This window comes from Myotis davidii, unplaced genomic scaffold, assembly GCF_000327345.1.
Source record: "Myotis davidii unplaced genomic scaffold, ASM32734v1 scaffold343, whole genome shotgun sequence".
NCBI lineage: Eukaryota > Metazoa > Chordata > Mammalia > Chiroptera > Vespertilionidae > Myotis > Myotis davidii.
The window spans coordinates 1,324,800-1,332,750 of NW_006293809.1; positions in this window are offsets into that span (position 1 = coordinate 1,324,800).

The window sequence follows — 7,951 nt, forward strand, 5'->3', positions numbered from 1 at the left end:
TTACCTCCCGCCCAGCAGAGTTTTCTAGGCCAATTTTCCCCCACTGCTACCTGGGACACACTTAGGAAATTCACAGTTGTTTCAGCATAATCCTCAGCAACCCATAATTAGGTGTGCCCGCTGAAACAAAGCTTAATTCCAACTATTTAATGCATCCCAAAGCCAAGAATCAATTACAGTAGATGAATCAGGCCCTGGCTGCCATCCACTGGCATGGAGAAATGAAAGCGACATTTCATCTTCATTCCATACTTGTGTCTGGATGGAAATAGATAAACGGAGCACTCGATTCTCACATCTGCCCTTCCCACCCTAGGTATTCATGGGAAAAGGATAGTTAAGAAAGTACTTGCATGTCCCGGGGAAATGTCTCCTTCCATGATGCTGAAAACCCTCTGATCTGCTATTCTTGTTCTCCTTTACCCTCTCATTGGGGAAATCATGCCATTCCTGCCTTCCCTGCTCCATCACCTGTTTCCCAGGGGAAATAAAAGCAGAGGAGGCGGCATCCTGCTGTGTTGATATGAGTTTATGACTCACAGTTTAACAAGTGTTGGGCTTGTCCATCCAGTGTTTCTAATTGAAGACAAGTTGATGATGCCCTTAATTGGAAGAGCACATAGTCCTCTAATTATAGCAACTTTCATTTCCTAAGGACTGGCTGAGTATCTACTATGTGCCAGACTCTTTACCAAGCACCGGTACCAGCAGCTGCCTTACACAACAGGCACAACCCCAGGAGGTTGAGACTGCAGATTTTCCCATGTGACCAATGAGGAGACATTCAGAACTGGGTGTAGGTCTCCCCACTTTACCAAAGAGGAAACATTCAGAAGCGCTAAATCTCCTGTCCAAAGACAGAAGAAGTGTCCAAGGCAGGACTCGAACCCTGTCTCCCTGTCTGCAGTGCCTCAGTTCTTCACCACCGACTCGCACCCTCTTCCCCATTCCCCACCCGTGAATATGATAACACCAAGCCTCCCACTCCGGAAACATCGGGCCAAGACCTGTGACAGTGAAGCCCAGAAGCTCACACGTCAGATGTGATTTAGGCCTGAAATCCTCACAAGGCAGAGAAACAGAAGCTGGAAATTATCTGGTGGCTGGAGGACAATGAAGTAAAGGTCAGAGGCCTGAAGGTCGTATTATCCTTCACACAGATTTCTGTGTTGGCCATTTCATGGTTGCCACTTAAATTTATTGTCTTTTCTAATTTATTTACTCAAAAAAAGGTCATTTAAAACTCAACGTCTTCTTGGTGGTGACACTGATTTTTATCGGAATTTCCAACTGGATTGTCTAACGCCTGAGGAGGTCCATGCAGCGGGTCCAGGGCTCTGACCACACATGTAGGACAGTGTTTGGCTCACGGCTTTTTGATCTTTCACTAATCACTCCCACTGTTTGTTCCAGACTGTGGCTCACCAGACAAAATCCTTCATGTTAGGCTGTCTGATTAAAAGACTCAATGCTACTTCCATTCCAATGTCTCCTATAATCAAGTTTTTCAATTAAATAAAATGCATTGGGAAAGCAAAAAAAAAACAAAAACAAAAAACAAACAAACAAACAAAAAAACACCTGTCTTTTATATAAGAAGAATTTTTTACATTAAATGCATTTTTAAAAACTGCTGAAGTATGTTTACCGGGTGCCAGTTAATCCTAAACCAGAGACAGGTCTGTACCCACTGGAGATTACACTGCAGAGAACAGCTCTTGGTTGCACATCCCGTGCCCTTCCTGCTTCCTGTTACTGACAACACTGCCCTTGGAGGGGTCGCTGCTCTGCCTCTCTGAGTCATGGTTTGGCCCAACCCCGGCTGCCAAGAGGGTAAAGAAGGATGAGGCACATGTCCCAACCCTGGCCGATCAGCACTGTCCATTCCATTAGCCATACTAACGGGCTCCAAGATGGACATATGAGCCAAGTGAAGCAAATTCAATGCAATTGTGGGACTTTTCTGGAATTTGGAAAAGTAGCTGCTTGATAGGATGGTAGAATGTGATCCTGGAGCAGCTGGAGGCCATCCTGCCACCACATGGCTAGAGACAGCTGAGAAAGAAGTAGCCAGCACACTATATACATATACACACACACATGCTCACACATGCACACATGCACACACATGCACAGAGCACAATAAAAAAGAGAAAAATTCCTGTGATGCTACTCAAGCCCTAGATTCAGCTGAAGCCGTGCCTTCCCCTGCAGCTAAGTTATAAGATAGTTAATTTTCCTTTTATTTTTCTTTTTTTCTTCCTGGGCTGGGTTAAGGGGGGATTCTGTTCACGTATAAGCAGATAAATTCTAATTAATAAGTCCAAGAATAGTTTTTGTTTTTGTCCTTTTAAAAATATTTACAGTTGGTGTATTGTGGGGGAATCAATTCCCAATGTTATAGATGGAAGAGGGGGAGAGGAGATGGGCTGTAATCATTTTTTTGGATCTGAAACTACTCTGGAAGGAAGGGACTTTGAAATAAAAAGCTCACATCCATTTATTTCTAGTCATTTTCCATTTTGTATAAAAATCAAGGGAGCGCCCTGACCGGTTTGGCTCAGTGGATAGAATGTCAGCCTGCGGATTGAAGGGTCCCAGATTTGATTCCAGTCAAGGGCATGTACCTTGGTTGCGAGCACATCTCCAGTAGGAGTTGTGCAGGGGGCAGCTGATCGATGTTTCTCTCTCATCGATGTTTCTAACTCTCTATCCCTCTCCCTTCCTCTCTGTAAAAAATCAATAAAATGTATTTTTTCAAAAATCAAGGGAGTGTGTGTTTATTCACACATCTGTGTAACTGGTGGAGGACTTTTCTAATTGGCAGGGATGGAGGCATGTTGGTACTAGGTCTTGGAAGCCTGTCCCCCGATCCAGCAGAGCTGGCCCTGCCGAACTTGCCCCCTGCCCTGAGAAGCACGCTTCCTCCCTGCCCACAGCTAGAGTGCCCAGGGTCCTGATATTTGGTGAAAAGGAAATTGGCAGAAGACACAACACCCACCAATCACCTGAGGTCTTAGAAAAGGATCTGAAATTGGTTTCCTCTGGTCACATGATCAGCAGGACATAAGGAAGAAGCCAGCTGTCTGAGGGGACCATACAGATGTCTGCGCACAGGGAGGCTGCAGAGCCCGGGACTGGCCTCGCCTCAGTGGCCTCGGGACCATCAGCTCAGTGGCTTCCTCTCTTCTCACTCCCTGCAGGCCAGTTTCCATCCAGCAGCAGAGAAATCTTCATAAAAGCAAAGGCCTGGCATGCGCCTATTGAGACACCTCCAAGCCTTTGCCACACTGTTCAGGATAAGATTTTAAAATCCTTAGCCTGCTCTCTCAGAACACGCGTGTCCCGATTCCTGTCCACCTGCTCTCTTCCTGCCTGTCTATCTACTGCCTTGCTCACTGGTTTTCTCATTTTCTAACAGACGCGGGCCTGTGTCCTTTGTTTCATCTGTTCAGCTCTCTTCAATCACTTTTAACCTGAGTAATTCCAACTCGTCTCACAAGTTTCTGCTTACATTCATTACTAAAATAATTAGGACTGCTTCTTTAAATGTTAATTTAATGCTTGATCTATCCTTTACAACATTGCTCATAGCCTTTCACCATATAATGAATGTATAAATTTCCTTTAAATGTTTGTTTTCCCACTAATCTTTAAGCTCCGAGTTCAGGGAATATGAGGTGTGTGTTTTTTGGGTTTGTTTTTTTTTACAAGCTAACGGTACTGACATATAGCAAGTAATCAACCAATGTCTTCAAATAACAGTGAAGTGAGGGGGATGTCTAGAGCAGGAAACAGCTCAACCTTATAACTGCACATTTGCAAATGTCCCCATAGTTGTGACCTATAGATTCCAATAGCTCTCTAGCACTTCTTCATAATGGCAATGAGATGTGGGTAAATGTGAATAACTCACAGACATCTGTATATACTATCATTTGTTTTTAATTTTTGACTAATTGTATTAATGTTCAAATGTAAGTAATAACAATAGCATATTGTGAAATAAAATATAAAGAAAGCATAACTAAAAGTATGCAGCAAGATGGATGTTGTTCCATATACTAGTGTTTTATGTGGAATATGCATGTGTGTATAGTTACACACATACATGTGTACATATATATGCATGCACATCCACACACGTGTGTGGGTATAGTACGTCACAATGTTTATAAGTTTCTCATTATAAACTGTAATTAAAGCTCTTGAAAATCACATTTGTCTTCCAATGACAAGCCCTCATTAACTTCTAATTCTTCATTAGCATTTATTTTCTCTAGCTCACACTGCACTTTCAACAAGTTTTCGTTTGGTATCCTACCTTTCATTTCATGTCATTAATTTCCAAAAATGATAGAATAAGCTGGGGAGTCATAGCATATAGCCAGTAATTTTCCTGGGAAAAAGGCATGCATCCTAATTGTCTGAAAATACCTCTCAATATCATAAAACCACATCAAGATCAACAATTCAAAGACCAGGTCCCCAAATCCATCAAGTTAAAAGTTCTAACTTTCCTAGTTGTTGTCTCAAAGAAATCATATACATGCATATGTATACGCGTGCACTAATATGTATATGCATGCATGTATGTGTACTGGATGTCTGTGCGTGTATTCCTCTCTCACCTGTGGGCACACACGCATGCACATACACAGCCACCACTATTTCCCCTCCAGCCCTCAGTGAAATGTTGCCCACAGAGAAACTAATTCATGGCCTACGCCCTGCAAAAACAAACAAAAAAAAATGTACATGTAAGTTCAGAAACAAGTACTTCTTAGGTGAGTACTTGGGGGAACTAACAAAGGAATTCTAAATGAAAGAAGAACAAAATCTTGTGCTTGAAAATCTATTAGAAATCTATTTCCTACTAATCCAGGTATGCCAAAGACAAAAATACATCTAACGTAGCACATTAATGACACTCATTCAGAGGACCAGCTGTCTCTCTCCACACACAAGGCATCTGAATTACTAGTATACGGACACTGCAGAATCCCATCGATTTCCCACTGATTCGTGACATTGCCTCTGGGGTCTGGCAAATACGGATTTGGTTCCCATCCCACCTCTCTCTGGCTAGTGACCACGTGCAAATTGAGCTTCAAGGTCCTCAAGAGCAAAACTGGGATAGTAACTGCATCTCCCCTCTGCTCTCCCAGCAGCAGACCGGAGACTCAGCGTTGAGTGCAGTTTGAAGGGAAACATGGGGAGCACCAGTGGGGATGGGGGAATGCGCTGAGGGAAGGAAGGGGAGGAGAGGGTGTGCTCTTAAACCCGCTCCCACCGTGGGAAATGCGAGCTGAGGCCCCCACCAGAAGTGTGCAACACAGACGCATCAGAATTACCCCCACGAAAGGGGCGGGGGAGCTGGGGTATTTATAAAGCAGCTCCCGAGAGTCACTGTTCAAGGGCTGCTCTCTGGGACTGCTGGCCCCCACCACATCTGGCCTGCTGTGGGCCATTGGGCAGCAAGACTTTCTGCATTTTGGTGTGGGGATGGAGATGGCTTGGCACAGGGACTTCTGAGACACACCAGAAGGTCTACGCTATGGGCATGAGTGTGAGAGCCGGTGCCACAGAGAGAAGCCTGAAGGAGGTTATAGGGATGAGTAGGTGAGATGATGCACAAGAAGTACTTAGCATTATAAATGAGTGAAGTGCCTAACACACAGTAGGCCCTCAAGTAATGTTTGGCGTATTAAGGTAGCAAAAAGAGGAGATGTTTGGTCTCAGGTTTGGACCCATTTTCACATGAGGTAATATTGTTTCTTTCTTGTATGCCCAGTGTAGGAACATTCTCTCCCAAATCATGCCAAGTCGAAAGAGTGAGAAAACGTAAAGGATGTTCTAAAGTTTAGTGTTCATCAGTAACCCTGTAGAGTAAGTCTCCAAAGCCATAACAAAACAAACGTTTCTACAGTACCATCTTTCTTAAGTGAAGTAGAGCTCCCCTCATTTGTCATTGTATCTGCATGTCTAAATTTAATGTTGCAAATTCCAATATACTGGTAGGCCTAAGTCCCAATTCCATTCAACTAAACATCATACAGATTCATTGAGGACCTACTACGTGCAGGGCAGTATGCTAGGTATTAGGGATACTGGGATGAAGATGACACATGCCTGTTTTCTGAAAGATTAATGTGAACATTGTACTAATATTCTCAAAACTTTTGGACATAGTTTCTTCTCTTTCAGAAAGACTGACTTTCAGTAAACACCACTACAAATTTTAGCCGTATAGCAATAGTATAATGATATTGATTAATTAAAAATTAAACAATTCTTTAGCTGCCTTTTAAGCAAAGCTTTACCAAGCACAAAAGTATACATATTCTGTTATCAGAGCTTATCGTCTCAAAATCATTAAAGCCAAATGAAAACAAAAGTACATTTTTAGGTGCTCATGTGTTTGCTTTTATCAGATTAAGAAGAAATAAAACTTGATATCTGAATTAAATTCTACTAAGAAAGAGGACATCTGTTGGCAATTTTGCCCATTATTCGATTTAGAAATAATCCAAACTTTATTTCTGCTAAGTTTAAAACTTTTTTAGTATTCATTTAAAAAAACTTACCCAAAGTTGTTTTCCAGCGAGTCATTCGAACATACTGAGGGTTTCAGTGGCATGAAGCCAACCTACAATGTCAAAAGAATAGCACTGAGGATTAAGTACATCGTTTGTGTCTAGCAAAGATCAGAAATCAGTTCTCAATAATTCTGTGAACAAATAAGAGAAGTCGAAACAGGGAGATTTGGACCACTCAGAATTAGAACAGAGATGCTCATATTTCAAGTGCAGTACTTCACTTTGCTCTCAGAATCACACGTGGCATAACTGGGCTGAGAGTTCCTGAAAGGGAGAATGAGAGGACCCATCTTAGAAACACCTGCCCTGTACCAGACTCAACAGACAGTTCACATCTTGTCAACAAAACTGCTAGACAGATCCAAAATGTCGGCCACATCTCTGCATTTAAATGCTCAACATGTTGGGCCTACATGTTTTACTTAAAATAACCCACTGTTTTCCACTAATCAATATAATTGGATTTTCTATGCTCCTTAGCAAGGCTTGACCCTCCTTGGGAGCAGCCAAGAGCTGGGAAGATAATAAACTAAGGTAGAATTGGCCACAGTAAAAGGGACTCAGGGCAACTTAAAAAGCCCTGAGCCATGGAGATGCACTATCTTCCATACCAGGGTTTCCCCCACAAGGCAAAGCCCCCGTGGGAACAGATAGAGCCAAGTCGGAACAAACCCTTGTATCTGCAACTAAACCCATTTTCTCTTGATTTTAGCCTGTGTCCTCCACCCACGCTTCTTCCAAAATTCTCCCAACCTTCCTCCCACATGGTGTTAGCCAGAATACCCATTGCTCTACCACATTACAATGTACTTAATGTGCATGTGGCATTGTTCATGATCATATTGACATGAATGGAGGGGGGAAGGGCACCCCATAACCTGGGCAAACGGGGAGTAAGCTGCACAGTCTGAGCTTCACTGGACCTTGTTCCACTCAGCTGACCCCCTTCTCTCATCATCACAAGACCGGGATTATTCTGCAGTCTCCTCTTTCTCATCTTGTTTTCTATCCTCTCAGTGTTGCTCATTTCTCTTTAATTCCCTGATTTATATTTCAATCAATTAATATGCAAAAATCCCAAAGCACATTTAATCTCATAATTACAAAATCTCATAATTTACAAAACCCCTTGCCAAACACCTCTACTGAGAACCCTACAGGACAAGAACTGCTTGGAAAGCACCCATGTATTCACACAATTACGCCTCACAACGCTTCCACAAGGTAGTTACTGACATTGGCCTTGCTCTGTGGGCTAGGACGGAGGGGCACAGGGAGGTTAAGCTAGTGAGCTTTGGTGTTGAGACGCAAATCAAGCACTTGGAATTGCAAGATCCATGCCCGTGATTATA